This window comes from Bufo bufo, chromosome 4 (genome assembly GCF_905171765.1).
Source record: "Bufo bufo chromosome 4, aBufBuf1.1, whole genome shotgun sequence".
NCBI classification, from domain to species: domain Eukaryota; kingdom Metazoa; phylum Chordata; class Amphibia; order Anura; family Bufonidae; genus Bufo; species Bufo bufo.
Genome location: NC_053392.1, coordinates 434,541,458 through 434,564,749, shown reverse-complemented (window position 1 = coordinate 434,564,749; position 23,292 = coordinate 434,541,458).

Genomic DNA, 23,292 nt, shown 5'->3' with positions numbered 1-23,292 from the left:
CTATAACGGCAGGAGGCGGTAATAATCAATAAGCGCCGGCCTCTGCAGTGAAGAAAAGCGCTTGCTGGTTATTGCAGGGTCCCTATAACTGGGGGCAGGAGGAGGTATTAACCAGTGAGCGCCGTCCTCTGCAGTGAAGAAAAGCGCTTACTGGTTATTGCAGCGTCCCTATAACTGGGGGCAGGAGGGGGTAATAACCAGTGAGCGCAGGCCTCTGCAGTGAAGGAACGCGCTTACTGGTTATTGCAGGGCTCCTATAACTGGGGGCAGAGGTGGTAATACCAGTGAGCTCTGGACTCTACAGTGAATGAAAACGCTGATTTATGAATAGGAGGCAGGATGGAAGGAAATGTTGCCACTTTTCCAGTAAAAATTATTTTTAACCATTTCCTGCAGCATGGCCCCTAAAACAAAAGGTTCATACTTACCTGCTCCCATTGCCTACATCTTCCGGTCCCTGCACTGTTTACACCTGTATGTCATATGCACCTCTCCAGCCAATGACTGGCTTCAGCAGTGACATGCTGCTTGTGGCCACATCATTGGCTGGAGAGGTGCATGTAACCATGGCCATGCATTGCCAGGTGTAAACAGTGTGGGGACCGGAAGATGGGGGCAGCACAGAGGACCAAAGCGGCAGGGAGCAGGTAAGTATAACTCTGCGGTTTCAGAGGCTATGCTGCAGGACGATATTCGGGACAATTATTGGGAAAAAGTGTTCATAGGAGTGCTCATATCTTGTATCTGGCCGGTATAATCGTGCTGCTGATCAGTCAATAAACAAGAACTCGCTCGTTTGTCAGCTGATTTGCATATTTTATCAGGATGAAAGGTTTACAATTATCTGCAGCACATCTCCCGCTGTAATCAGGGATCAGCTATCGATAATCAATATAACTAAATGAAGGCGGAATGACTGTTATAGTGATCATTCCTCCCCAAACACTTTGCATTGGCCTGTGTAATAGTGATGAGTGGCAGGGGCAATATTCGAATTTGCGAATATTTGGGCGAATAGTCGCCATATATTCGAGAATTCGCGAATTTGTGATCTTCAGGCATTATTTTCTTGATTGCATAAACTGGTATTTAAAAAAAAAAAGAATATTCGCGAATTATCGAAGTGCCGATATTCGCGATTAAAATTCGCAATTCGAATATTCGTCATCAACACTACTGTGTAATAGGCTGATGCAAATGAGCGCCGATCAACATTTTTTTTTATTTGCAGCCCCTTGAAATAGAGCGATGTGACAATGCCGCCCTCAGTCCATAAAAGGTTGTGCACCCCTGCTCTAACCACTTTGCTTACCTGAAAATCCCTCGATTTCACCTACACACATCAATAGGAGTACGAGACAGGGCTGCCTGCTGTCCCCCACCTTTTTTTGCTCTTGCCATGCAGCCCTTGGCAATAGCCATAAGAACAAATCTGGATATCAAAGGCATTTTCATAGGTCACTCCCATACCAAACTGAGCCTTTTTGCAGATGATCTGCTACTGATGCTAACAAATCCCCTTACCTCTTTCCCTAACCTTATGAAAGTTTTGACTCAATTTGCTAGGATATCGGGTCTCAAACTGAATGCATCCAAATCTGATGTTCTGATGTAACACCCGAGAAACTGTCACAGTCGGGGGGAAACTCCACAACGTACAATTTAGGTTGGCGGGATATGCCACTAGGCCTGGAAACAGGAATAAGGGGAGCAGGTCAAACAACCCTAAATCCTAGCCCTGATCTCCTAACTGTATGAGCGAACCCTAATGGTGGGGGGGGGCTCATTCCCCAAACCTCGGGCCCTGCTAACCCTAGAGATCCCTGGTAATAATGTCAGGACTAGGAGACGACCTGTTCATCCACAACACAGATGAATCGGAGTCTCCATCAGGCCTAGCAACAAGAAAGGTGCAGACAGTAGCATAAACCAGATTGGCAGGTAAGCACCCAGCGCAAACAACATACACTGGAACAACAGCACTTACTGTACCTGCCACAACAACTGGATAAAACTACAAATGCAACTGACTAGTGGTTCCCCTTCAGGGAAACCCTGGAGCCCACTTACACAGCAGGTGGTCAATGCAGTCCGCCCTCCGAGGAACCCAGGAGCCCCCTCACTGGAGGCACAACACACAGGGAAACGCCTTGCATACATGCTGGACGAACAACACCAAAAGACCAGACTTGAAACTACAAGTCGTACACCACACCCTGAATATAAACCCACACTAAACATCAACACAGGTAAGGTAGGGAACATGGAGGATACATAAGGGATGACAATCTTTGTCCAACAAGGGGGCCCTCAAACTGGACAGATGGTAAGGTCCAGGATGGCAGCATAACTCCAGCTCCACAAGAAGCTGAAGTTCCACCAACCTCAGGCTCCAAGTACTATAAGAGCCCACACTTAGCTCCACCTTGCTCACATTTTAACCCCATACTCACAGAATGATAAGGGACAACAACCTTAAAGGGAAAGTGTGTAAACATGCTAAAAACTACACGTTGCCATCGGCAACAAGCATGCACGGCTAAAGTCTCGCGGTCCACTACCACCAGACCATGACACAGCCGTGATAGAAACTCATTGAACTAAACTTTAGCTTTAAAACCAGAAATCACTATATACCCTATCTTGTTAAACTTACTAAGAACATAGATAATCTATACAAAACTAACTAAGACCCCATCTTTAAGTAATTGCTCTCTGATCTACATAAATGGGACTGTCCGTTCCTATCCTAGATTGGTAGAATACATGCAGTAAAGATGGTGTTGTTGCCTAAAATCCTTTATTTGTTCAGAACCCTCCCAACACCGGTCCCACAACATGCGGTCCAAACCCTGCAGAAACAAATCTTTTCTTTTATTTGGTCTCATAAGCGTCCACGCATGGCTAAAAAGATCATGTTCCTACATAAAAAAGTGGGAGGAATGACTGTACCTAATTGCTGCTTACAACAAGGCAGCGAGACTTGCCCAACTAGCACCGATATTAGCAGGCCCTAATGCACCTCTATGGGTCTTTCTTGAGACTTTACTATTCCCAGCGGCTTCCTGGCCAGCTCTTCTGGACTGAAGTTTCGCACCCTGCCGACATGAAACAATTAGCTCCTTTTACATTCTTTTCAATACTCCTATGGCGTCAAATATAAACTACAGTCAAAACCCTCTATGCTGACACCTATATTCTCCAATTCAGCATTCCCCGCAGGAGAAACCTCTAATTTCACGTGGTGGCACTCACATAAACCCATTACGTTACATGATTTCATCCTACACAGTAAATTGATATCAGTCTCTTATTTTTATACCCTATACAAACCCCCACCCGAAGAGTGGTGGACAAAACAACAGATATTCCACTTTCTGTTGTCCTTAACTAGCTCTTCCCCTAAGCTAGAATTGAGTGTTATGGAATCCATATGCAAATTCCGCTCCACTTTCCCAGGCATCCTCTCCCGATTATATCGGGAGATCAACGGATCCCAATATCGGGATAAATTGCCAATTATGCTACAGTGGGAGGCTGATATGAATACCACCACGTCTATAGAACATTGGCATCACTGCTGTACTCTTTTGAGCAAAAATAGCTAGCAAGTCTCGTAACTGAAACGTCACTTAAAGTTTTGCATAGAGCATATATGGTAATGCAGATAAAATATATAATATCCAAAATATAGTGTGCAAAGACAAACATTGGGATAGAGGGTAGTGGACCCCCAATTAGTACAATCATTAGTATCCCAAATGAAAAAAATACAATAAATAAAGTGCACGGCGGCACTAGTAACCAGCAAGTCCTACCGGTACCAAGGGACGGTCACCAGATCCTTCACCAAAAGCGGAATTCGTGGACAGTCACTTTTCTCCACTTGTCACACCAAACATCTGGCTGAGTCGTCGCCCTATGGGTTGTTTCAAATGCAGTGGCTGCGTGGCCTGTGATAGTATTACTACAGGCAAGACCTTTATCAGTAGTAATCTTAAACGCAGCTTCAGCATTAGAGACTTCATCTCGTGTAGGACTGCTGGTGTCATATATAAAATAACGTGTATCTGTCAAAAGGAGTATATAGGAAAAACGAAAGGGGAGCTTCGCCGACATGTAGGAGAACATCTTCTGGACATAGAGAAGTGACGAGACACTGCGGTTGCTCGTCATTTATGTGAACTCCACCAGGGAGACCCTAGGGTCATTAAAGTCATGGGCATTGAAGCCGTTAGCCCCCCTAAACGCGGGGGAGACTGGGACAAGATTCTATTATAGCGCGAGGCGCGCTGGATCTTTCTCCTACGGACGGTTACACCGACAGGTCTTAATGAACAACTTACCTACATCTGTTTCTTGTGAACCAGCAGTTGCCCTTAGTTACCATTATCATGACTGTAATATGAGCCGAGGGTCTCGTCCTTTCCTGGATTAGCTATTATCAGCCTCTCAATACTTTTGTCTCTACAACCTGTTACATATTGTTTAGGGGTCATATCTTTTCCCCTTTATTGGTGAGGGCTTTTCCTCATTAATGACTATGGACATCTTATCTTGTTATCATTTATAACTTGTTTCCCTTATCACTATGCCACCAAAAACTTACCTCCTGATGGAAGACCATTATAATATTTAGTTACTAATGCCAATGGCCAACGTTTCTGTTGTTGGACCATTATCCAGGGGTCTATTTTGTCTTTTATTATGATAAATGGCCTTTAATACCTTGCTTAATATTTGGTCCGATTGTGGGCCGATGTACTCTGGTGATGATTTGAGGTCCGATCATCTCACCATCTGCGAGTATATAGGAGCAAGGGGTATTGTGGATTGCTTCTAATGCCGCGGTCGTTCTGGCCGGCTAATGCGATCTCGCGGGACTTAGTACGAGATCGCGCATGCGCAAGAGTGCTAAGTTTGTTCAGGCACTTCCTTGCGCTCCATACCTCGTTCTCGATTTGTAATGAGCGCACGCGCCGCGCTGACGTGTAGGCGGGTGCGCTCATTGGCCACTGGCATCGTAGGTGGCGGCAGCGCGAATCAGGTAACTATTTAAATAAGGTGGGAGCACCAGTTTAGTTGGCGTCCCATGTGCAGGCATACTCATCTTTATTCTGCACCACCTTTTACCTCCTAACTTTGAGGTTCCCCCTGGAAGGGTTCCACCATCTTGGCACCCCTCCTGACCAGCTGACTTATCACTGTCAACTTGCTGTTTGGGATTGATGATTCATTTAAGGATTGAACCCTAGCATTTTTTCCATCTCCCCTGATGAACTGCTTTTTGTTCTGGCAGTGAAACATGCGTGTAGGGAGTGTTTCATGTATATTTAGGGACATATAGATTTTTAGACCAAGGGACAGGTTCCGGACGGGGTCGTCCTTGTTAGGACAAGTGCCCTGTGGTCAGGCTGCTACTTATCATCTAGTATCAGGGCTGAATGGCTAGTTAGCCATATGGCTTGAACAGGGACCCTACAAAGCTGTGTATCACTGCCATCTCTTTGTCGACTGGACATCATCCTTAGATGGGTACAATACGAATTCAGCTTTTGGTGAAGGATCTGGTGACCGTCCCCTGGTACCGGTAGGACTTGCTGGTTACTAGTGCTGCCGTGCACTTTATTTATTGTATTTTTTTCATTTGGGATACTAATAATTGTACTAATTGGGGGTCCACTACCCTCTATCCCAATGTTTGTCTTTGCACACTATATTTTGGATATTATATATTTTATCTGCATTATTAATAAATGTTATGTTTTAGGATTACCCCCTTCTGAATAATACACTGCTCAAAAAAATAAAGGGAACACTTAAACAACACAATGTAACTCCAAGTCAATCACACTTCTGTGAAATAAACTGTCCACTTAGGAAGCAACACTGAGTGACAATCAATTTCACATGCTGTTGTGCAAATGGGATAGACAACAGGTGGAAATTATAGGCAATTAGCAAGACACCCCCAATAAAGGAGTGGTTCTGCAGGTGGTGACCACAGACCACTTCTCAGTTCCTATGCTTCCTGGCTGATGTTTTGGTCACTTTTGAATGCTGGCGGTGCTTTCACTCTAGTGGTAGCATGAGACGGAGTCTACAACCCACACAAGTGGCTCAGGTAGTGCAGCTTATCCAGGATGGCACATCAATGCGAGCTATGGCAAGAAGGTTTGCTGTGTCTGTCAGCGTAGTGTCCAGAGCATAGAGGTGCTACCAGGAGACAGGCCAGTACATCAGGAGACGTGGAGGAGGCCGTAGGAGGGCAACAACCCAGCAGCAGGACCGCTACCTCCGCCTTTGTGCAAGGAGGAACAGGAGGAGCACTGCCAGAGCCCTGCAAAATGACCTCCAGCAGGCCACAAATGTGCATGTGTCTGCTCAAACGGTCAGAAACAGACTCCATGAGGATGATATGAGGGCCCGAGGTCCACAGGTGGGGGTTGTGCTTACAGCCCAACACCGTGCAGGATGTTTGGCATTTGCCAGAGAACACCAAGATTGGCAAATTCGCCACTGGCGCCCTGTGCTCTTCACAGATGAAAGCAGGTTCACACTGAGCACATGTGACAGACGTGACAGAGTTTGGAGACGCCGTGAAGAACGTTCTGCTGCCTGCAACATCCTCCAGCATGACCGGTTTGGCATTGGGTCAGTAATGGTGTGGGGTGGCATTTCTTTGGAGGGCCGCACAGCCCTCCATGTGCTCGCCAGAGGTAGCCTGACTGCCATTAGGTACCGAGATGAGATCCTCAGACCCCTTGTGAGACCATATGCTGGTGCGGTTGGCCCTGGGTTCCTCCTAATGCAAGACAATGCTAGACCTCATGTGGCTGGGGTGTGTCAGCAGTTCCTGCAAGACGAAGGCATTGATGCTATGGACTGGCCCGCCCGTTCCCCAGACCTGAATCCAATTGAGCACATCTGGGACATCATGTCTCGCTCTATCCACCACGTCACGTTGCACCACAGACTGTCCTGGAGTTGGCATATGCTTTAGTCCAGGTCTGGGAGGAGATCCCTTAGGAGACCGTCCGCCACCTCATCAGGAGCATGCACAGGCGTTGTAGGGAGGTCATACAGGCATGTGGAGGCCACACACACTACTGAGCCTCATTTTGATTTGTTTAAAGGACATTACATCAAAGTTGGATCAGCCTGTAGTGTGTTTTTCCACTTTAATTTTGAGTGTGACTCCAAATCCAGACCTCCATGGGTTGAAAAATTTGATTTCCATTTTTTAATTTTTGTGTGATTTTGTTGTCAGCACATTCAACTATGTAAAGAACAAAGTATTTCAGAAGAATATTTAATTAATTCAGATCTAGGATGTGTTGTTTTTGTGTTCCCTTTATTTTTTTGAGCAGTGTATTTTGACCTCGGGTAATCTAGAGCGCAGGCATACACCAGTTCTGACCTCTCACTTAGGAATTATTTGTTATTAGAGCATATATGGTCCCTAATAGACTACACACAATTAACCTGGATATTCTGGATCGGTGCTTTGGGGGTTGTTTGGAAGGAGGCTCACATCTACATATTTGGTGGTCCTGCCCGATACTAAACAGATTTTGGAATAGAATCCGCCATCTTATACATTCAGTTAGCTACCCCAACCAACTTAACCTTGTCTGTATTACTGCTGGGAGACAAACCTCCTAAACTCACAAATGCTTCCTTTAAATTTCTACAACATATCCTCATGGCAGCCCGTATCCATATAGCACAACAGTGGAGAAAATCAACCCTCTGTTTTGAAGCAGTCATTAGGCGGATCAATAAAAAAAAAAGCTCTATAAAAAACGTACAGCTATTCGTCTACATAGGGAAACTCGAAAAATTAGCATATCGCGCAAAGTTCATTTATTTCAGTAATGCAACTTAAAAGGTGAAACTAATATATGAGATAGACTCATTACATGCAAAGCGAGATATTTCAAGCCTTTATTTGTTATAATTTGGATGATTATGGCTTACAGCTTATGAAAACCCCAAAGTCACAATCTCAGATACCCTTTGCTCAGGGGGTATGGATTAATTAGCTGACTAGAGTGTGACACTTTAAACCTCGAATATTTAATAGATTTTATCCAGAATATTATCCAGATTTGCACTATGTTTAACTGTGATAAGTGTTGAAATCATACAAAGTCACATAGAAATACCTACTTTGTATGACTATTCAGCGGTCTGTATATTTAACTAGATATTGAATCATCAGTACTGATCTTTATTGTTTGTTATATCCTGTTGCTATCTTTTGTGTATATCCCCCCTGTGTGGGGTGTATCGGCAGTATGTTGCTGACATTAATTGCCTTAAAACCCAATAAATATTGTAGCAGAGCATGCTGGGTGCCGCTGTTCCCCTGCTTACCGCCGCGGTCCCGGGCGCCTTTCTCAGGTACCTCCTGGTCCACCTGGACCAGCTGCCTCGTGTGCCTATCCTCCTCAAGAGGTAGCGACCTGGTGTTCTCATTGGGAAAGTCTATCCCCACCTTCCGGGGTACTGTGAAGATCCAGGTCTTCACTTAGACAATACCCTTAGAGGAGGTAGGACACGTGGTACAGTGGGTTCACACCCGCTGGTTCGTGACAAATATCTTTTGAAATTCATTATAATAATAATATAATTATTAATATTCTGTCACCACCAGCCATTCAAGAGAAGCAAAGAAACCAGTAGTAAAAGTGTACTAAGAATTTCAGAATTTTACAGTAGCTTTGAGGGGTGTTGTTTTCTCGACTTTATTCTTCTATATAGAAACATTAAAGTGAACCTGCCAGGAGATTTCTGCTGCCCTAAATGAGATTGTCATGCCTTTGGCAAACCAGCAAGCCCAACATGGAGGTTGGTTATATTGTCCTTGTCAAAGACTTTCAGTCAAGAAGAAATGACTGGCCTTTGGGACTAATAACTAAGGTGTTCCCAAGTGAGGATGGGAAGTTCAGAAAGGTGGAAGTTAAAGTCTGCAGGCAACATGAGCCTAAAGTCTTCCTCAGACGCGTTACTGAACTGATTTTGTTGCTCTCTCCGGAGGTGACTTAATTGTGGTATCCTTAAGATACCAGGCGGGGAGTGTCATGCCTTCAGCAGTTATTGTTAATTTATGCATAGTTAGTATGCTTTATAATGTATAATTCTCTGTTCATTGTGTAACTGCACCATCTAGTGGCCATTTATATACACTGCAGCTCTTCACACTAGAAGTTTGACCCACTTCAGCTTCAATTACTTGTAGCCTATGAACTCTAGTGACATCATCAGCCCTGCACATTGCAGTCATTCACAGCCACCATTACAGAGGTATCCACACGGTCTGGTAGTGTCCTGATCCATCCTCTACATCTAAGCTTATGGTAGCATCGCTGATATGTTTCAAATGGTTTGCATCTGTATGCATGTTGTATTATATGTATTGTCATATGTCAGACTGCATTAGTAAGTGCATTATTTTTCCGTTACTCAGTTTTACCTAATATATATCCTAAAGACGAAGTTGGACGTTACTCCATTGTCAATTCATTGCTAGGAAAGGTTTAGCTGTCTGTCAAGCTATGTACCTTGTCCAGAATTTGTTGATCGCACTGCCTTCTGAGTGCAAAGTTCCAATCCCAGACCTTTCTTTCCAATGCTCAGGTTGTTCCACCTTGTAGCCAAACAATCGGTTACCAGAGGCTAGGTGCACTCACGTACACCTGAACCTTAGAGGGAAGTATTAGTACAAATAGTGAAGTTCCACCAGGTATTATCGCAATCAGTCTTTTTCATCACAGATCCACCCGACCCGGGTTTCGCCAGTCTAGCTTCGTCAGGGGCGATGATTTTCTGCCCCACAGGTGCAGTACTTATTGAGCCATAGTCCCTCCCACGGGCCGCCCATTAGTATACATATACCTATTTTTCCTCCTTTTGGATGTTCACATAATACAATAAAAAACAGAAAACTCAAAGCCCAATCAGGCTCAAATTATTCACGTATATAATAACAAAATAACACTCAAATCACATGACTCACCTCGAGCCAATAGCAACCCACTACAATAGCTTCATTCATAGTCAAGCATCCAAGGACTGCGGCAATACACCACCTGATGACATCACACTGCAAGGAACAGCTCCCGCTATCCTACATGAATCCACCTCGGTAGCGATCCACAATGCGAATATTGAACATAAACCGGTGGATCAACAAAATTATATAATGCTTAAGGGTCTGAGGGCTAGGTGCAGATTCTTCCCTGTAAATAAGGAAAATGATTGTGTGGAGGCTTTCAAGAGGGGCTTATTAAGAAGTGTGGAGAATTTGGATGATAGGATAAGGGGCCATAACCTCACTAGAGAAGAAAAGAATGCACTGAGGAATTTGGAAACTAATAGCCAGATTTTCATTAAAACGGCTGATAAGGGGGGGGATTGTGATACTAGATAGGTCCAAATACGATGAGGAAATGCATCGACTCCTTTCTGATAGGGAAACGTACCAGGTTTTAAAAAAGGATCCCCTTCCTGAATATAAAAAAGAGGTGGATGTATTGTTGGATAAAGCCTTTGCAGGAGGCATCATAGATAAAAAAGACCTGGGCTTCATAAAGGTCGGGCATCCAAGGACACCGGTAATATACCACTTGCCAAAGATCCACAAGCGGTTAGTGGACCCCCCTGGGAGGCCGATAGTTTCGGGGCTCCAATCTTTGACAAATGGTATCACGGAATATGTTGATTACTTCTTGCAGAGATATGTAGGAAGAACAGCTTCCTATCTTAAAGATACGGGCACAGTCCTGAATATTATAAAGGGGATGGGGGAGGTGCACACGGATTTGTGGCTAGCGACCGCAGATGTAACCTCTCTATACGGTTATCCCTAAAGATCTGGGAATGGAAGCGATCAGGGTCCATTTGGAGGAGGATGAAGATATGTCACCGTTGCAGGGGGAATTCATCTTGAACTGCCTGGATTTTTGTCTCAGTAAGAACTGGTTTGATGGCACTTTTTATCTCCAGCTGACCGGAACGGCGATGGGGGCAAAATGCGCCCTAAGTTTTGCTAATTTGTACATGGCTGCCTGGGAGAAAATAGCAATAGACCCCATCCTAAAAATAGCCCAGGAAGGGGGCACGTTGATATTGTGGAAGCGCTTTATCGACGACTGCTTGATTATGTGGAAAGGGGAACGTTGCGGTCTAGAGAAATTTCTGAACAGCTTGAATCAAAATATACAGAATCTCAGATTTACATGTGAAATCAGCCCTAGCAGCATCAACTTTCTAGATCTTACCATTTTTCTAGAAGAAGGTCGGCTGGAGACAAAGACTTACTTCAAACCAACAGATGTGAACGGGTACATTGATATGCGGAGCTGCCACTATGCTCTTGGAAACAGAACATTTCCAAGGGACAATTTATATGTGTCCATCGGAATTGCACTAAGATTGAGGACTATAGGAAACAGAGTGGGTTAATTCAGAAGATGTTTGAGGAGAAGGGATATGACCCCGAGGCGCTAAATAAGATCAGGAAAGAAGTGGAGGAATGGGATGGGGGGACTAAGAACTCTAAAGAAAAGAAGGGAACAGAGAGAGAAAATAAAATGCTGGACTTCAAATTTTCCTTCCTCACCCAATATAACACACAGGTAGGACCACTGAAGAACTCCTTGGAGCAGAACTGGTTCATCTTAAAAAATGACCCAGTGTTGGGGCAGGTCATCCCCGAGCGTCCTAAGGTACTGTATAAAAGAGCACCAAACCTGCGAGATACATTGGTTCATAGCTGTATAGTGAAAAGCAAAAAAACAAGTAAGGACCAGTTCACATGGTGCGGTTTCTGCAGTGTCTGCAGGAACTGCACCAAGGACGATAAAAAGAAAAGGAACCAGCAGGAAATTCAGTCGAGAGGAGGGCAGACATAAGATTAAAGGAGAAATGTCATGCAAGACCATGGGGGTTGTCTACATGCTGGAGTGCCCTTGTGGGCTCCAGTATGTGGGCAGAACCCTTCGCAAATTAAAGACCCGACTGCAGGAGGATATAGGAAATATTAGGAAAGGCAAGAAGGACCATAGTGTTCCACTGCACTTCAAGCTTGTGCATGGTAAGAATCCGGCGGGCTTGAGGTTTAGTGGTCTGGAAAAGGTTGAGAGGAATTGGAGGGGAGGGGACCCTGTCGCCAATATCAATCGCAAGGAGGTCGGCTGGATATATAGACTGGGGACCTCAAAACCAGCAGGGCTCAATGTAGAGTTCGATTTAAAACAGTGTCTGGTAGAGTGAAGAGGAAGCCAGGGGGTGGATCGCTACCGAGGTGGATTCATGTAAGTTAGCGGGAGCCGTTCCTTGCAGTGTGATGTCATCAGGTGGTGTATTGCCGCTGTCCTTGGATGCTTGACTATAAATGAAGCTATTTTAGTGGGTTGCTATTGGCTCGAGGTGAGTCATGTGATTTGAGTGTTTGCAACCCCTTGTTTTATGAATGAGAAAGGAGGGAGGTTGATTTTTGTATTGTATGCTCTGTTCATTTCTGTTTTTTATTGTATTATGTGAACATCCAAAATGAGGAAAAATAGGTATATGTATACTAATGGGCGGACCGTGGGAGGGACTATGGCTTAATAAGTACTGCACCTGTGGGGCAGAATATCATCGCCCCTGACGAAGCTAGACTGGCGAAACCCGGGTCGGGTGGATCTGTGATGAAAAAGACTTGTTTTTATGACTGAAATTTTAGACCTGTTGTAAGTAGAATAAAACCTCCTGATTGCGATAATACCTGGTGGAACTTCACTATTTGTACTAATACTTCCCTCTAGGGTGCAGGTGTACGTGAGTGCACCTAGCCTCTGGTAACTGATTGTTTGGCTACAAGGTGGAACAACCTGAGCATTGGAAAGAAAGGTCTGGGATTGGAACTTTGCACTCAGAAGGCAGCGCGATCAACAAATTCTGGACATTTTTACTGTGAAGCGATCTATACTCACGTCGCTTGGTGGATCTGCAGCGCTGATAAGTACACCAAAAATTGGACACTGTTCTCTTTTTTAATTAAGCTATGTACCTTCACACATAAGGAGGACAGAACAGTAAAGTTGCGATTCGTCAAATACTGGCTGCAGTAAAACAGTGGCTTCTTGCAAGCTGGATAGGAGAAACTGCGATTCCTCAAATCCTGGCCACAGTGAGTGAGCAACCTCTAACAGGCTGGACCGCATGATACTGAACCCTGCAAGGTGCTACGGTGCAGGATCATCACCCACGACAGTTGCAAGTGTGCAAACCTGTCCACAGTGTCATTATGTCGACAAGAGAATCCGAACTGTTCGAGACAAGGTCTCGCATCTCAGCTAGCTCCAGAAGCTCAAAGAGATCATTGAGCAGCTCCACGGTCGCCATTGCCCGCGCAAAAGCTAAACCCGCCAAAATCCACGCGACATTTGCCGAACAAGAAAGACAAAATATAAAGCTCGTATGGAAATGGAGACAGCTCGTATGGAAGCAGTCCTAGCTGAATAAGGCTACTTTCACACTTGCAGCAGTGTGATCTGGCGGGCCGATCTGCCGCCGACTGAAAGCATTTGTGAGACGGATCCGTCTCACAAATGCATTGCAAGGACGGATCCGTCGCTCCGCTTGTCATGCGGACAGACAGATCCGTCTTGTATCTTTTTTCACATTTTTACCGGTCTGTGCAGGCCGGAAGGACGGATACGGCATTCCGGTATTTTGAATGCCGGATCCGGCACTAATACATTCCTATGGGAAAAAATGCCAGATCCGGCATTCAGGCATGTCTTCAGTTTTTTTCGCTGGAGATAAAACCGTAGCATGCTACGGTTTTATCTTTTGCCTAATCAGTCAAAACGACTGAACTGAAAACATCCTGAACAGATTACTCTCCATTCAGAATGCATTGGGATATGCCTGATCAGTTATTTTCCAGTATAGAGCCCCTGTGACGGAACTCTATGCCGGAAAAGAAAAACGCTAGTGTGAAAGTACCCTAACAGGCAACACTGGAAAAGCTAACTGTTGAAAAGGAAGCTGCAACTGCTGTAGCAGAGGCAGAGGCTTTAGAAGAAGCAGCAAACTCCACAAGTGATAGACTCAGCAACATTATTGGGCCTGAACCTGTTTTACAATAACTCGCAACGCACTTCAGATTACGTCATGCAGCATGCTGAGTCGGATGACGACCTAAATTCGGGTCCAAGAGCAGCGTCAACCCCTACTAAAGAGCCCCAGCAGACTCCTGTCACACAACAAGCAACCTTAGCTAACCAGAAACCCTGCATTGAACGAGACAGCAGTTTCATAGGGTATCAGCCCTCAATGCAACCTGCATTCAAACCTACAAATGATCGCAGTATATTCAAATCCTTTAAGAAAGAACAAGTAGATAGCGGCTATTACGACAACAATCCATCAAACAGAGATCCAGGTATGTCAGATTTTCTAAAATTCTTTGCCCAATGTGAGTTAATAACCAAGGGGCTCTCCAAATTTGATGACAGACCTGAAAGCTATAGGTCATGGCGATCGTCATTCAGAAATACAATCAGAGACCTAAACCTGTCTGCATGTGAAGAAGTTGATCTTCTTGTTAAATGGCTAGGAAATGAGTCGGCAGAGCATGCAAAGCGGATTAGAGCCATTAATATTAACTACCCAATTACAGGGTTAAACATGATATAGGAGAGACTTGAGGAATGTTACGGCTCACCAGAAGGGATAGAGAACGCACTCTTTAAAAGAATTGAAGATTTCCCCAAGATCCAAAACAACGGTTTCCAGAAGCTGAGAGAACTGAGTGATCTGCTGACAGAGCTCCAAGTTGCCAAAGCTGAAGGAGACTTACAAGGTCTGTCATTCTTAGATACTGCGCATGGTGTAAACCCCATAGTACAAAAACTACCTTACAACCTGCAAGAGAAGTGGATTGCTCAAGGCTCCAGGTACAAGCAACAGCACAATGTGCCATTGCCTCTATTTTCATTCTTTGTTGACTTTGTGCACCAGCAAGCAAAGACTAGGAATGATCCCAGCTTTGACTTCTCGATGTTTAACAACACTTACCCCAAATCAGGTAGACCTGTCTCACTTCGTAATATGAAAGGTACACCTGTTGCAGTACACAAAACCAGTGTATCTTTTAAAGACTCCTTAAACAAGACCTATAATACTGCAAAGACTGAGAAGATCTCAACAAAGGACATATGCGGAGAATGTCCTCTACATAAGAAACCACACTCATTACTGAAATGCAGAGGATTTAGGGAAAAACTTCTCAGGGACCGCAAAACCTTCCTCAAGGAAAACCACATTTGCTACAGGTGTTGTGCATCAACCTCTCATCTTGCAAAAGACTGTACAGCGAACATCAGATGCTCAGAATGCAACAGTGAAGAGCACAATACAGCTTTACACCCTGGGCCAGCTCCATGGACTCTCAGACCAGGCTGTAGAGCACGGCAGGGAGGAGAGAGACACCGTACCTCCTGAAGTGACACCCCAGTGCACCCAAGTCTGTGGAGAAGGTCTTAGTAATAAATCCTGCTCCAAGATTTGTCTTGTTACAGTTTATCCCATTGGTCATAAAGAGAAAGCGGTATGGTTGTATCCCATCCTTGATGATCAAAGTAATAGATATCTCGCTAACTCGGCTTTCTTTGATATCTTCAATATTAAAGGACACTGCTCTTCATATTTACTTAAAACTTGGGCAGGTGTGAATGAAGAAAAAGGCAGAAGAGCTACTGGCTTCCAAATCGAATCCATAAATGGTGAAGCATCGCTGCCTCTACCTACATTGATCGAATGCAATCAGATGCCAACCAACAGAGAAGAAATTCCTACACCTGAGGCAGCATTACATCATGGACATCTGAAATCCATAGCACATCTCATACCTGCACTCGACCCAGAGGCCCAAAAAGTACTTCTACTCGGAAGAGATATCCTAAAAGTCCACAAGGTGAGAAAACAAATAAACGGTCCTTACCGTTCTCCATATGCTCAGAAGCTTGACCTGGGGTAGGTCATTATAGGTGATGTTTGCCTAGGAAATGTTCACAAGCCAACCACAGTGAATTCTCTTTACACGAATACCTTAGAGACAGGACGTCCATCCCTCTTTCAGCCTTGTCCTAACAGATTCCTTGTAAGAGAAAAGCCGGCAAGTGTGCTATATCCTGACTTTACAGAAATCGAGAATCATTCTTCTGGTGGAGACCAAGACCACTTGGGGTGCATGGTGTTCCAGAGGACATAGGAAAACCACAAGATAGCTCCCTCTATTGAAGATGAGGCCTTCTTAACCCCTTAAAGACTCAGCCCTATTTCATCTTAAGGACTTGGACATTTTTTGCAAATCTGACCAGTGTCACTTTAAGTGCTGATAACTTTAAAACGCTTTGACTTATCCAGGCCATTCTGAGACTGTTTTTTCATCACATATTGTACTTCATGACACTGGTAAAATGAAGTCAAAAAAATTCATTTTTATTTATAAAAAAATACCAAATTTACCAAAAATTTGTAAAGAAATTGCAAATTTCCAAGTTTAAATTTCTCTACTTCTATAATACATAGTAATACCTCCAAAAATAGTTATTACTTTACATTCCCCATATGTCTAGTTCATGTTTGGATCATTTTGGGAATGATATTAAATTTTTTGGGGATGTTACAAGGCTTAGAAGTTTAGAAGCAAATCTTGAAATTTTTCAGAAATATTCAAAAACCCAATTTTTAGGGACCAGTTCAGGTCTGAAGTCACTTTGCAAGGCTTAAATAATAGAAACCACCCAAAAATGACCCCATTATATAAACTACACCCCTCAAGGTATTCAAAACTGATTTTACAAACGTCGTTAACCCTTTAGGTGTTCCACAAGAATTAATGGAAAATAGAGATACAATTTAAAAATGTGACTTTTTTGGCAGATTTTCCATTTTAATAATTTTTTTCCAATTACAAAGCAAGGGTTAACAGCCAAACCAAACTCAATATTTATGGCCCTGATTCTGTAGTTTACAGAAACACCCCATATGTGGTCGTAAACCGCTGTACGGGCACACGGCAGGGCGCAGAAGTAAAGGAATGCCATACGGTTTTTGGAAGGCAGGTTTTGCTGGACTGGTTTTTTTGACACCATGTCCCATTTGAAGCCCCCCAGATGCACCCCTAGAGTAGAAACTCCCAAAAATTGACCCCATTTTAGAAACTACAGGATAGGGTGGCAGTATTGTTGGTACTAGTTTAGGGTACATATGATTTTTGGTTGCTCTATATTACACTTTTTGTGAGGCAAGGTAACAAGAAATAGCTGTTTTGGCACCGTTTTTATTTTTTGTTATTTACAACATTCGTCTGACAGGTTAGATAATGTGATATTTTTATAGACCAGGTTGTCAAGGACACTGCGATGCCTAATATGTATACTTTTTTTTTTATTTATGTACGTTTTACACAATGATTTCATTTTTGAAGCAAAAAAGTTTTAGTGTTTCCATAGTCTGAGAGACATAATTTTTTCAGTTTTTGGGCGATTACCTTGGGTAGGGTATGATTTTTGCGGGATGAGATGACCGTTTTATCGGCACTATTTTGGGGTGCGTGTGACTTTTTGATCGCTTGCTATTACACTTTTTGTGATGTAAGGTGACAGAAAATGGTTTATTTAGCACAGTTTTTATTTTTTATTTTTTACGGTGTTCATCTGAGGGGTTAGATCATGTGATATTTTTATAGAGAAAGTTATTACGGATGCTGCGATACCTAATATGTATACTTTCTTTTTATTTATGTAAGTTTTACACAATAATATCATTTTTGAAGCAAAAAAAAAAACGTTTTAGTGTTTCCATAGTCTGAGAGCTATAATTTTTTCAGTTTTTGGGCGATTACCTTGGGTAGGGTATGATTTTTGCGGGATTAGATGACGGCTTTATTGGCACTATTTTGGGGTGCGTGTGACTTTTTGATCGCTTGCTATTACACTTTTTGTGATGTAAGGTGACAAAAAATGGTTTATTTAGCACAGTTTTTATTTTTATTTTTTTACGGTGTTCATCTGAGGGGTTAGGTCATGTGATATTTTTATAGAGCCGGTCGATACGGACGCGGCGATACCTAATATGTATACTTCTTTTTTATTTATGTAAGTTTTACACAATAACAGCTTTTTTAAAACAAAAAAAAATGATGTTTTAGTGTCTCCATATTCTGAGAGCCATAGTTTTTTTATTTTTTGGGCGATTGTTTTAGATAGGGGCTCATTTTTTGCGGGATGAGGTGACGGTTAGATTGGTACTATTTTGGTGGGCAAACGCCTTTTTGATCACTTGCTGTTGTACTTTTTGTGATGTAAGGTGGCAAAAAAATTGTTTATTTAGCACAGTTTTAATTTTTTATTTTTTACAGTGTTCATCTGAGGGGTTAGGTCATGTGATATTTTTATAGAGCCGGTCGATACGGACACGGCGATACCTAAAATGTATACCGTACTTTTTTTTTTCCCCTATTTTTTTTAACTTTATTTGGGGAAAATTACATTTTTGTTTATTTTTACTTGAAACTTAAATTTTTTGGGGGGAAAAACTTTATTTTTTCCACTTTTTTTTTGTCCCACTTTGGGACTTGAACTTTTGTGGGTCTAATCCCCTTTACAATGCATTCCAATACTTCTGTATTGGAATGCATTGGCTGTATGAGTAATACAGTGAGTATTACTCATACAGCTTCCTGCCTGTGAGATCCAGGGGGCTGGATCTCACAGGCTCGTCACCGGAAGGCAGAGCTGATGCCTAAGGAAGGCATCGCGCTGCCTTCCATGCCATCGGGTCCCCCCTACAGCCGTATGGGTACCCGATGGCACCACCCGCCGCTGCCGCAACCGCAGGTAAACGCCGCAAACCGCAGGTCTGAATTGACTTGCGGTTTGCTGCGATCACCGATGCGGGGAGGTCACATGACCCCCCCCCCCCCCCCCCGGCGTTGTGACAGGATGCCCGCTGAATGATTTCAGCGGACATCCTGTTCCGATTAACCCCCGCCGTGCCGCTATGTAGTTTGAAAGTTAGGACGTACCGGTACGTCCTGGGTCCTTAAGGACTCGGCAAACATGGCATACCGGTACGTTCTAAGTCCTTAAGGGGTTAAACATAATGGAGCAAGGATTCCTCAAGGATAAAACTGTAAGAAGCTGTGTACTGGGGTCGTACACAATATGATACCTCTTGGCGCAAAACCACAACCGCGAATGACGTCTTATAAAAAGGTTTTTATTTTTGATCAGGTGACAATGCGTTTCGTAGTAGGAGTACTCCTTTTTCAAGTCTAAAAGATATATAGTATGACATATAAGAGTGCAAAGGGATAAAATAAATAAAATAAAACAAATAGACTTGTATAATTCATAAGACAGGTGCGAGGGAGATAGACAATATAATGATAGTATAAATGTATAGGACATTGTCAAAATGTTCTGATATAATCTAACTGGGTATCCATATAGTAATTAGAATTTTCTTTGCCATTAAGGAAATATTAAAAATAATAATAATAATATTAATAATAATGACAATGATAACAGTAATGGCTAATAATAATGATAGTAGCAATAATAAATAGCAATAACACAGACGAGATCAATTATGGTTAAGATGATGTGAAGATAGATATATATATATATATATATATATATATATATATATATATATATATATATAGAGAGAGAGACATTCGCTTCAGCTGCCCCCGTCAATAGCCACGCCCCCCGCTCCCCCGCATCCTCCAGTCAGCAGCCCGCGATCAGCCACGTCCCCAACTGCCCGGCTCACACACATGGGAAGCCGCGCCACATACAGCAGCCCGATCGAAAGGTATTGCAATGATTTCCTTTTCCTCTTCAGTTCTTCATAGCCTCTGATCGCAAGACCAACAATAATTCTCAACCTAGCTCCCTATTTCTTATTTTAAAAAAATCTACCTTTCTCGTGCATGGCATTGGGGGACACAGCACCATGGGTATATGCCCAGCTGCCACTAGGAGGCTGACACTAGAAACAAAAAAAGTGTTAGCTCCTCCCAGGTGGGCTATACCCCTCTGCCAGAGCCGAGAGAGATCAGTCTAGTTTTAGTGTCCGTAGGAGGCAGACATGACCTGCTATTTCTTTTTCGCAGGTCATCCTGCAAATTTTATTTTTTTTTTTCCTTTTTTCTCTCTTGCAGGTTTCGACCTGCTGCAGGGGTGGCTCCATCGTGTTCCACTTTAGTTGCCCCCCTGCGGGCGCGTACTCAGGTACCTGGCAGCCACCCAGTCCCCACTTAAAACTGCTTCCGCAGTGGAATTCCGGTGGACCCATGGTTTCCATGTTGAGTCTGCCGAGGGGGTGGTTATTGCTGCGCCTGAAGACGTCGGAAGGTAAGTTGGATCCTGGATCCATTGCAGGGACCCTGTACCCCTTCCCCCCCCCCTTCCCCCACCTCTTCCATGTGCCTCCGGCACTTCTCCTTACCTCCTGGGGGCGATGTTGGAGCCAGGGCTCCTGCTTCAGGCCCATGCTTTTTTCCTGGCTACGGCCCCTTTAATTCTATTGCGCTCCTAACATACGGCGCGATCCGCAGGCGATAGGGGAGACTTTACCTTCTATTGTAGGGAGTGCTTCTCTTCTAGCATCTCAAGGCATCACTCCGGTTTCCCTTGTTACTTTCAATCTTCTGCCTGTTCCATGCGGCGCTCTCTACCCCCGCCCTGCTGTGCCTCCGGACGCTGCCACAATCGCGGGCGTCCCTTTTTTTCTGGCAGTAACTTCCCAAATCTAGGCCCCGGTCTTTCGGCCGTCTAGGCCGCGGGTCACATGGGGCGGAGCTTACTCTCCGCCCTCCTCAGGCTTCCCGGGCCTTTCTTTTGTCTCCCTCCCCTTTGTGGGTGGCGCCCTGGGAGGCGCTTTGTTTCCTCCAATCCCGTTCCAGCGTGGGCTTCTGAAGAGGGGAGTTCTTTCTCTGCCGGCTCCTTCCTTCTCTCTGAGGTGATTCCGGTCGCCATCTTGCTGCAAGCTGCTGTGCTTTCGCTCATCCTGCTTTCGGCTCCTGCTGTCTGGGACACAGCACCATTGGGTCCAGTAGGCAGCCTTTGCTGGCTGACTTCTTTTTTCCTTATAGGCTCCCCCTGCCATCATGTCTTCCTCTGGTCGGGACCCCACTCCCCCTGCCGCCATTTCAACCCATTATGCCTGCTCCCGGTGTAGTAAGAAGTTTCCATGCGGTCAGTCTAACTCCCTCTGCGCTCAGTGCCTCAACCCCAGGGCCGCCCAGCCCCCCCCTGCGGGTCCCTCTGTGTCGGTTCTTCCGGAATGGGCTGCTACTCTGTCCCAAGCCATAGGAAACCTGGCCAACCTATCCCAATCCCTGGCGCAGTCCCTGGACAGATTGCGGCCACCTCTAGCAGGGACTTCCCCGCTGGGGACGTCCGTTCTCGTTCTGGCACGAGATCCCGCAAGCGACCTCGTACGGTCTCGGCCGGATCCCACTCCTCCTCAGCTACCCCGGATCACTCCCCGGTTAGGTCTGAGTCGGGCGAGATCTCCTCTTCAGCCGCTTCCGCCGCCCCTGGGGACTCCTCCGCTTCTGATTCTGAATCTAAGCGGTGCTCGGCGATGTCTGCGGCCATACAGGATCTTATCAGAGCCATCCGGGATGTGCTCCATATACAGGACGACCCTTCATCCTCCTCCCAGGAGTCTGTGTCCTTCCGCCGTTCTAGACGGTCCACTGTGGTGTTCACGAATCACAAGGATCTTGATGCACTTCTAACTAAGGAGTGGCTTCACCCTGATCGGCGCCTTCACCTTACCAAGGGGCCTACCAGGGGGATATAGAACATAGGGGGAGACTCCAACATTTTGGGTTCTGTTGAATAATCATGACAGGGGACTGACAGAGAACTGACTAACTGGGTCCACCCCATCCACAGAACCGACGTGGATGATATTGCCTGTACTGGATGGAGTCTGAATCAGGCATAAGTATTCTCAAATATACCCCCACTATTGATTTATCTATATATGTGTAGAGCGTTGATCTCCAGTGTGCGTGCTTGCGAACTGACATTTCAGCCGGCATATATCTTGGAGCACTGTTCCTGTGTGACCCGGTTTTGTACCGGTATTCATTGAGTCACTAATTAAATATTGTATAGACTCACTATATAACTACACCTCCTGATGATCCCACAGTATCTACGTGGGTGAAACGCGTCGAGGTGACAGAGGTGTATGACTATATCGTCATCCCTGATTAAGTGTATTTTTGTGTCTGTCTGTACTATGTTCTGTGTCTCTTTTTTGTTTCTTTTTCCCATCCAGTCCACCTTTATAGCTGGTAATTTAATATCCATATCTCATACCTGGTTTGAACTGTCTGCCATCTCTGCGACACCCCTTTAGGGTACAGTTAGGGGTAGCAGTATAGGTACGCGGACAGGGGGCCTCCACCATCAGGAGCCCTCCCTGGGCTGAGGTTTATAGGATAGGGGTAGATTTAGGGATATAATTTCCCATACCCCAGGTATATTTTCTTTTCTGGATGTGGCTATTGGTCAATTTTTTCTTGTGTGTACACCTACTAGTAATTATCTAGTGGACCCTTATGGGATCCTTTTAACGCATACCAATAAAGTACTTGTATTTTTAAGGGGTTTTTGTTTCAACGCTGGATATTCTTTCACCTTACCAAGGCCTCGGATGTCCCTTATCCCTTTTCTGAGGAATCCGTCAACCTCTGGACGGTTCCTTCCCAGGTAGACCCTCAGGTTGCTCGCCTTGTGAAAGCTACTACCCTTCCTCTGGCTGACTCGGCTTCCTTGTCGGATCCCGCTGACAAACGGGTCGACTCTTTGGCCAAGTCTGTTTTTGTGGCAGCAGGTGCCGCCATCCGTCCTGCGTTTGCTGCCTCTTGGGTGGCCAAGGCCTGCGCTATCTGGGCAAAACAGCTTGTTCGGGCCTTACCTCCAGACTCGGCCCAGGGGGAGCTGGCAGCGCTTGCTTCTCAAATTTACCAGGCATCCAAGTTCCTTTGCGATGCCTCTATGGAGTCGGCCCGCTGCTCCAGTCGTGCGGCTGCTAACTCTGTGGCCATCCGCCGCACCATCTGGCTTCGCTCTTGGGCGGCGGATTCCGCCTCCAAGAAGGCGTTAATTTCCCTTCCTTTCCTCGGTGGGAAGCTTTTCGGTAAGCGTTTGGAGGAGCTCATCTCTGAGGCCACTGGTGGCAAGAGCTCTCTTCTTCCCC